At 33.0% G+C, this 8323-nt stretch overlaps 1 pseudogene; it reads right to left on the bottom strand.

Annotated features, from left to right (window-relative positions):
* Window positions 1-2371: 2371 nt before the first annotated feature.
* LOC144252154 (axin interactor, dorsalization-associated protein-like) lies at window positions 2372-7563 on the bottom strand (annotated as a pseudogene).
* Between the last annotated feature and the right edge of the window lie 760 nt (window positions 7564-8323).

Raw genomic sequence — 8323 nt, 5'->3', positions numbered from 1 at the left:
TTTAGAAGTCCTCTCCAGAAAATTTTGTTTGAGTTTAGTTACTAAAATCATTTCATTTGTGAAGCAGTAGTGTTTCAACCTGAAAGTATTACTGCTATAGTTGTAATTATTGTCCAGCGACTCATCCCCTCCCACACTAGAAAGTAAATTTAAACAACTAATTTGTGAGATACAGATTGTTTTGTGTTAATTGCTTCAAGATAAAATCACCTTTTTTGGGGGGGAGGTTTGGTCATTCAGGTCTGAATTAAAGCTAAGCTGATGACAATGTTCAATTTAAGTTTGTTTAATGCTGATGAAAGACATTCATACAAAGCATCCTCTTTTTTTTTCATATAACCCCATTCTTTGGTGGCAGCTGGGGTTGTGGCTCAGTGGTAGAGTACTTGCCTAGCACAGGCAAGGCCCTGGGTTTAATCCTCAGCACCACATAAATAAATAGGTTAAAAAAAGCATTCTTATGTGAAGGATGCTAAATGTTTCTTCATATAAATTATCACTTTGAGGGGCTGGGGTTGCCTGTGAGGCACTGGGTTTGATCCTCAGCACCACATATAAATATAAAGGTACTGTGTCCATCTACAACAACAAAAAAAGGTTTTTTTTAAATTATCACTTTGATAAACATGTTTTATAGTCTATGAGAAAACAGAAAGAACAATGTATCAGTTTTGCTACATTTTAATAGCAGATTTTAAGGGAGCAACATCAAACATCAGTAACATCAAACAAAAAGGTACTGAGTACTCCACAGGGTACAGAGTGCTGCCAAGCACCTTGGAAAGTTTACATGGCATGGAGAAGATGAGGCCCTTCTCGAGAAGTTTACAGTCTGGAAATTTTGACTACTCCGAGTTTCAGTTGAGTGAACATTTTATTAAGGCAAATTCTTCATTTCCTAGAACTACTGTAGACTGAACTATTTTTGCACTTGTGAAATTAACCCAATCCAGATGAAAGAAAAGACTAAATTTGGCTGAGAATTCTTTCAGGCTCATATAGTTTTATTAACATTCATCTAGTAAACAAAATTGACCTAACAGACAACTGAAAAATTAAAGACTAGATCTCTTGAAGTGCAAGGGCTAAAACAACTGTTATTCATTTTAAAAAGCAAATGGATGGTATGATTAGGGTTTACACTAGTTTAAAAATAGGCCAAGTATTTCATTCCCTTCATGCATTGTTCATTTAAAATAGTGAATATTAAAATACTTGGGTTCTACATGTAACCCACAAAAAAGCTCCATACAAATCTTTATGTTCTGTGTATCAAATATCTACCTCGTGTACTATGAAAGTTTTATTTGTGTCTCATCATTAAGTTAAAAGTAATGTAAATAGTGAAATTATAATAGGCTAATGACCTGCATATTTTCATATGAATGTCAATATATCTAAATAGGAAATAAATGGCAGTTGTATCTACCTATATTAAAAAAAATAGAATATCTTTCCAGATTTTGCATACTCATCACTTTATAAAGACAAGGCATGCAGGTTTTAAGGTTTCACAATCAGTTTTCAGAAAAACAGCAGTTGTTCCTGCAGTATCTCATTAGCATCTGACTCAATTATTTTTAGATGACATGATTTAGAAGACGTAAATCCACCCAAAAATTTGTAATTATTTTGAGATGGTTTTAATGTTAACCCTAGCATCATTAATGTTAACCCTAGAAACAATAGCAATGTGATGTAGAACAACTAATCAACATGACTAAAAATATGCTCACTTTCAGAAAAACAATCTGGTCATTTGGAAAAAAATCACAGCTACAACCTGGGGAACACTCCCATATACGATATTGATCTAGTCAAGGCACACTATTTCTAAGTAGAACTATCAGATGAGGGTGAATTTAGGCCAGCTCTAAGGAACAGCCTATAAGACAGACAATAACTGATCCAATTTCCTTTAAAAACAATCTGGTACTATCCTACCCACTTCAATTCAAAAGTTTGAAGTTAATTCAAATCAAAAGACCATATTGGAGCAAAAGTGAGCAAATGTGTAAACTCTAGCACATTCTTATTGCTGTATTAAGTTTGAAGATGAGCATACCTACCACAGCAGTATTGTTCCAGGAAGCAGGGTAGGAACAGTGGTAAATTAGGAAACAGACTATTAATTGCACAATTAATAGAAAAGTAAAAAAATGTTTCAAAATCTATAATAAACCTGTATCCAAAGGAGTCATAACAATGAGGTGCTGGACTTTAGTTCTGTGGTACAGCTTTGCAATGGATTCACTGGCCTATGGGTACGGCTCACTTCCTGCCTCCTGAAGGATGAATATGCTACACAGAGCTATGATGGTTTCTACTGAGTGGTAAAATTCACAGAAATTCCACGTTACTCATGTCAGAATCATTCCTTGTGCAAAGTTTGATGTAGATGAAGATAAAGTGGTTTCTTGGTCAATAACTGCAATTTCTTTTAAAGTCAGTGGGTTTCTTGTACCTGTAACCACAATAGAAAGATCATTGTTTAAAATACTTTGATGATTGATCTACTCCAATGTTATATTCTAGATGAGAGGGACTAAGAAGAAACATGAACTAGTAACCATTAGAACAGTATGAATCCTATATGTATATCACTTACAGTTCTATTACAATTGGCCCAGGTTTAATCTCATCCATCTCCATAAAAGCAAAACACTTGGTGCTGGTAAACCTTTATTTAGGCTTGTAGTGTTTGAATTCAAAGAAGATAGCTGAACCTAAGGAATTAAAACAAACCACATAAGCCAGAGACCACACATTTCTTATGTGTCACCAGAAGCCTATGATTTTACAAAGTAACATGTGTCCAACAGTCTGATGACACAACTGTTGATAACTCACTGTGGCTGTCACTCCAAGATCTTCTACCATGTCTGAGTGACATTTCTCCATATCATTTAATTCTACAAAGTACAACAAAATTGTATAGCAAGAATGTAAGTTATGTACACAGGTAGAATCATAAACTACCAAAGAATATAAAATATTAAATACCACAAGAAAACAGAAGTTGCTTAAGTATCAGCAGTACCTATAGAAATGGTTTCAATAAGCACCTATATTAGATAGAATAAAAATTTAAAAGAGTTCCTTTAAAAAAAATTCTAGCTTATATCATTTCTCTCCCTCCTGAAACCACCATGCCCAGATTGTCCTTTCCATATTCTTACAAACTAACTGCCAGTTATAGTATCTTTTTACCCAATGCATCTTATTGAAAGAAAAAAAAAATAATTCTTTAACTGTTAGAAAGTAATCATTAGGTTCCTAAAAAGACTTAAGGTAATTATTAGGGAACCTGCTTCCTTAACTCTGTATTATGAGAAAAACTTCCCTATCAAATAATATTTAACCACATTATTACACAACTAGATAATGCAACTGCTAATTCTTATATTTAAAAAAAAAATGATTTGACTTTAACTATGTGACGTAAGATCTTGTGTTAAGTACACTATGAACACAAACCCAGATAAGTACTGTGTACTTAAGAAGTCAGTAACTGATAATTACAAACCTTTGGTTAATTTTTCAATATGCTTCTGGGAGCTCAATGTCCACATTAAAATGAACATATGTATCTTCTTTTCTTGAAGCCACAGGAGTATCTTGCACAGGAGTTAAATCTATGCCATTCAGATCTGGAGAAACAAATAAGTTTCTGCTTATGAGCATTCACATATACAGACGGAAAATCTAGAAACTGCAAAGGTTACAGTTCCTAAAGAGGCATAGAAAGAGCTGAGAGGAGATTCTCAGGCTAAGATATTCCTATTTGGTGTGAGCAAGTATGTGAGAGTTGTTGAAGTTCATGGGGTATGTGGAGAGAAATGAATATAGACTGGATAGGAGACCTCATGAAGGGGACAAGGAAGCCTTTACATGGCCAAGTGGACAAAACTTGATCTTCATAGTGAAGTGGTAAAAAGAACAAACATGTTTTCCTTAGGGAATAGCCCACTATATTTTTCTATGCAAAAAAAAATCTGGAGTATATAATTTGCCACAATGGAGCTCTGCCACCAATTTCTAACTTTGATCAAGTATATGACTTATTTAGAAAAGCCTTTAAACCTAACCTTATCATAATTTCCCTGTTAAGAACCAAAAATGGATGAGAACAGCCAACAAAAACCCTTTTGTTAATGAATAATTTTTCATATATATTATCTAAATTCTGGTTATACTGTTTACAACATACCCTGAATTTACAACAACCAGATGGTACGTTATATATAGTTTTAATTTTCCGGGTTTAAAAATGTAAGTTTAATCAAATTCAACATGGAATCATTTAATAACTCCTCAGTGTTTATGTGTTATTCATTTATGTGTCTCAAAAAGCTCAAAAACAATTTAGTACATTTAATAATTAAAAAATATTTACATAAAAATATTTCGGTTTAACATGAAAAGGTAATTTAACATTTACAACATCATTAAATATTTTTGTGTTTTAAGTATACTTTCTGAATGAGTATGCAGTTTTACAAATGGCCTATCAAACAATGTAAATATTTCCAGTACACTATATATTTGATAACTGGTAACATCAGAATTCAAAAGTGTACCAGTATTAGTGCTGTGGATTATGTTCTTTAAATAAATGTTTTTCTTTGTGGTCATATTTTTCTTTTAATTAGCACTAATGAACCCATGGATCTGACTTTATTTCTGCAATTGATAAAAGTCCCTCCATTTAATTTCAGCACTGATCTGTTCCTTTGGTGCAAAACTACATGTTAAAATAAGCCCTTTGTACTAACTATAGTTATTTCTGTAAAATGGTATAATTTATTCCTTAATCACATCATCATCCCACGGGATTGCATTCAGGGCATGGATGTTATGGACGCACCCTACTTCCCTGTCCCCTGATTTTCATCTGCCTCTGTAGGACTCACCTATGTAGATACCTCAGTAGCACAGGAAGAAGAGGGGCTGAAGTAGGAGAGATGGGAAAACAGGACAAGGGCCTCTGTGTAGAAAACTACACACCCATGGAAGGTGAGAGGTGCTATTTTTAATCGACATCCTGAAGGCTGTAGCTGCTGTTAAGGACAATGTGTATGTTTAGTCGGCACATTAGATGGAATCTGAAGAGCAAAAATCTATACAAACTCAAAAGCAAAAGTGAGTGGATAAGTAGGAAATATTTTTTGTAAGTCTTTCAGAACTTGGGGCTGGGGATGTGGCTCAAGCAGTAGCACGCTTGCCTGGCATGCGTGTGGCCCGGGTTCGATCCTCGGCACCACATACAAACAAAGATGTTGTGTTCACCGAAAACTAAAAAATAAATATTAAAAAATAATAATAATAATAATAATAATAATAATAATAAAAGATTTCAGTCTCTGGTATTTGGAATTTAGGCTGCAGTCCTTATTTTAAAAAAATCTGCAATCTGTATTTGGGGTAAAAATGGGAGTTCATAACCCACTTGAATCTAATGTATGAAATATGATATGTCAAGAGCTTTGTAATGTTTTGAACAACCAATAAAAAAAGTCTTTCAGAACTATGTTCTGTTATGATCTCTTCTAGATTCTGCCTCATTATAGAATGCATTAAAGTAAGTTGTCACATATACAAGTCCATTCCCTGTCAAAACCTTTGTCCCATTTGAGAAAAAAACATAATGCAATTTGCCAGTTATTTACCCTTTACACTAACTGTAATATAGGGATTGATGCACTGTCCAGAGTCTTTCAGGCCAATTTTCTCAATCCTGATAGTGAATAATGTCATTCCCGGTTCTGATGGCAACCTTGGTAATAAAGTACCTGGCAACAGAGAAACCTCAATAAAAGTTAGCTCTACCAATAATTCAGAATAAATACTTTGACAAACAGAAGATATAGCCTACCTCTTAGGAACTAGCTAGGCATTATGTATTTTTATTTCCAAAATTCATGAACATCTGATGTTATACTTTTTTAGAAAAATATTTAATTTTACACATAATATATCTGCATTTCCCAACCATACAATCACCTTTAAGCAGAAATAATAATTTCTATAATAATAGTGTATAGTATGTATAATAAAAGTTTGTTAAAAACATCACTTGAGGAAGCCCAATTATACATAATAGTATAATATGCTCACATAATATTTATATTCCATATGTACTTCTATATTATACTCAGCATCTTAATATGAAGTGGTAGAACAAAGACAAGAAAAGCTTTTTAAAATACTTGTTATACTGTTCTAAAGTCTGAGACATTTAATATCAGAGTTGATCAATACATTCTTTAGTTACTCCTAATAAAGAAAATTTACAATTTGATATTTATGTTTTAATTTAACTATATAGTCTAACTTCTATTCTTCATTCTATTTTGTATGATTTATTCTCTCAGAAATTAGTACTATACAGCCTGCCATATAAAAGGGCCATTGTATAACTGAAAAATTTCCCCAAAACCAACTAAAATTTTTAAAACTAAAAACCCACCCAGAACAACATGACAACATTCACCCACCAAGAACATATGAAGGAAGAAATCAACTGTTCAGTATGTTCCCTTTTTTGAAACTACCAATAGAGAACAGATGCACATAAGCTGATTTTAATCAAGTATGCATACAGAACCTCAAAATACACTTAACAAAGATTTTGGTTGATGTTTTTCAAGTTTCTATTCAACAATGTGTTATGCTACTTTTAATGATGAGTTGTTTGAAATACATGAAGCAATCAACACACTACATTTGAAAATACACATTTGATTGATGGCAAATGTGGCTTGAGGAAATTTTGGGAGGTGATGGGAATGTTCTGAACTTGTATAGTGATGACAGATGCAAAACTCTATAGAAGTGTCAAAAATCAATGAATTTTATACTTACAGAAGGGAAATGTTATGATATGCAAATTATACCTCAACAGTGCTGTTAAAAATGTATTATTTTCTAATTTAAACAAATATGAAGACAATACAGACAAATGCAAGAATGGGAAAGCCTGGAGACTGCATTCCACGGTTGCATTAACAAACCTAAATGGGCTCAGGCTGATATCATTAAATATATACATAATACCTTTTATGCATCTTCTTTGATTGACAAATGAGGGTACTTTTAGAAGAGGGGCTTGTACCTGGACATCTGGGATGAATTTTAGAGAGTTAAGAAACACCTCTGAAATTTTATGAAAAATGTGAATCTGTATACATTTATATACATACATATTCACATGTATGTATATCATACATGAATTTTTCTGCAGAAAAATTCATTTTATTATGTAGTACATGGCTGTATAAATATGCTACAGTTTATCTACACATTCTTGTGTTGATAGATATTTGAATTACTTCAAGTATTTGGATATAGTTAATACTCTTCTGAACATCTTCTGGTGCCCATAAGCACCCATTTCTGAAACAGAGGAATCACTAAGTCACCTGGCATGTTACCTCCATACCTACTATGTAACGACAATCCATTTTCCAAGGTGATTGTGCCAATTTTTATTCCTAGCCCAAGGGCAGTAGTGTTCCCATTGCTCCACATTCTCACTAGGTACTGTTTACTCAGATTCTTCATGTTAGCCAATTTTGGTGTAAAGAGATCAATCATTTTAATTTGCATTCCTCTGAAGATTAATAAGGCTGAGCACCTTTTAGAATAAATCAAATATATGATTTCCTCTTTTCTGAAGTGTGTTCAATTTTTTTGCTCAATTTTTTATTGAGATGTCTATCTCATTGAGCTGTAGGAGGTCTCTATTATTTTGCTGGACAAATGTTTTACAAATAGCTTCTTAGTAGTTTTCCTTTATAAAGACATTTTGTTGAAGTAGAACATATACATTTTAAAATGTACAAATTGTTAGTATAGTTTGCTGAACTTTCACAAAGTGAATACACCTGTATAACTAGTATCAGATCTAGGAAAGATATGATCAGCCTCCTGGGAGTGTCCTTCCCCCCACCCTGTCCAATTCACTCTTCCAAAAGATAGCAACCATTGCTAACTTCTAACACCAAGTATTAGTTTTGAATGTTAAGAATAACTTTTCTCTGCCATGGTGTCTTCTGGTTATGATAAATACTTACTGCTAGTAATATCAAATTTCTTAATATCTTCCTTTAAAATCAGTGCTTTTTATGTCATATTTAAGAAAACTTACCCCACTCCAAAATCATAAAGGTATTATCTTGAAAGCATTTTATTGACATTAATTCTATATGTCACACAGAATTATTGTCTACGGTGTATAGTAGGAGCTTTAATTTCATTCAATTTCACATAAATACTCAATTGTCTCAGCACTACTCATTGAAAAGACTGACATTTTCCACCA

The sequence above is a fragment of the Urocitellus parryii genome, unplaced genomic scaffold, assembly GCF_045843805.1.
Source record: "Urocitellus parryii isolate mUroPar1 unplaced genomic scaffold, mUroPar1.hap1 Scaffold_37, whole genome shotgun sequence".
NCBI classification, from domain to species: Eukaryota; Metazoa; Chordata; class Mammalia; order Rodentia; family Sciuridae; genus Urocitellus; species Urocitellus parryii.
The sequence above is the reverse complement of the archived record's forward strand: the minus strand, read 5'-3'. Positions and strand labels throughout refer to the sequence as shown.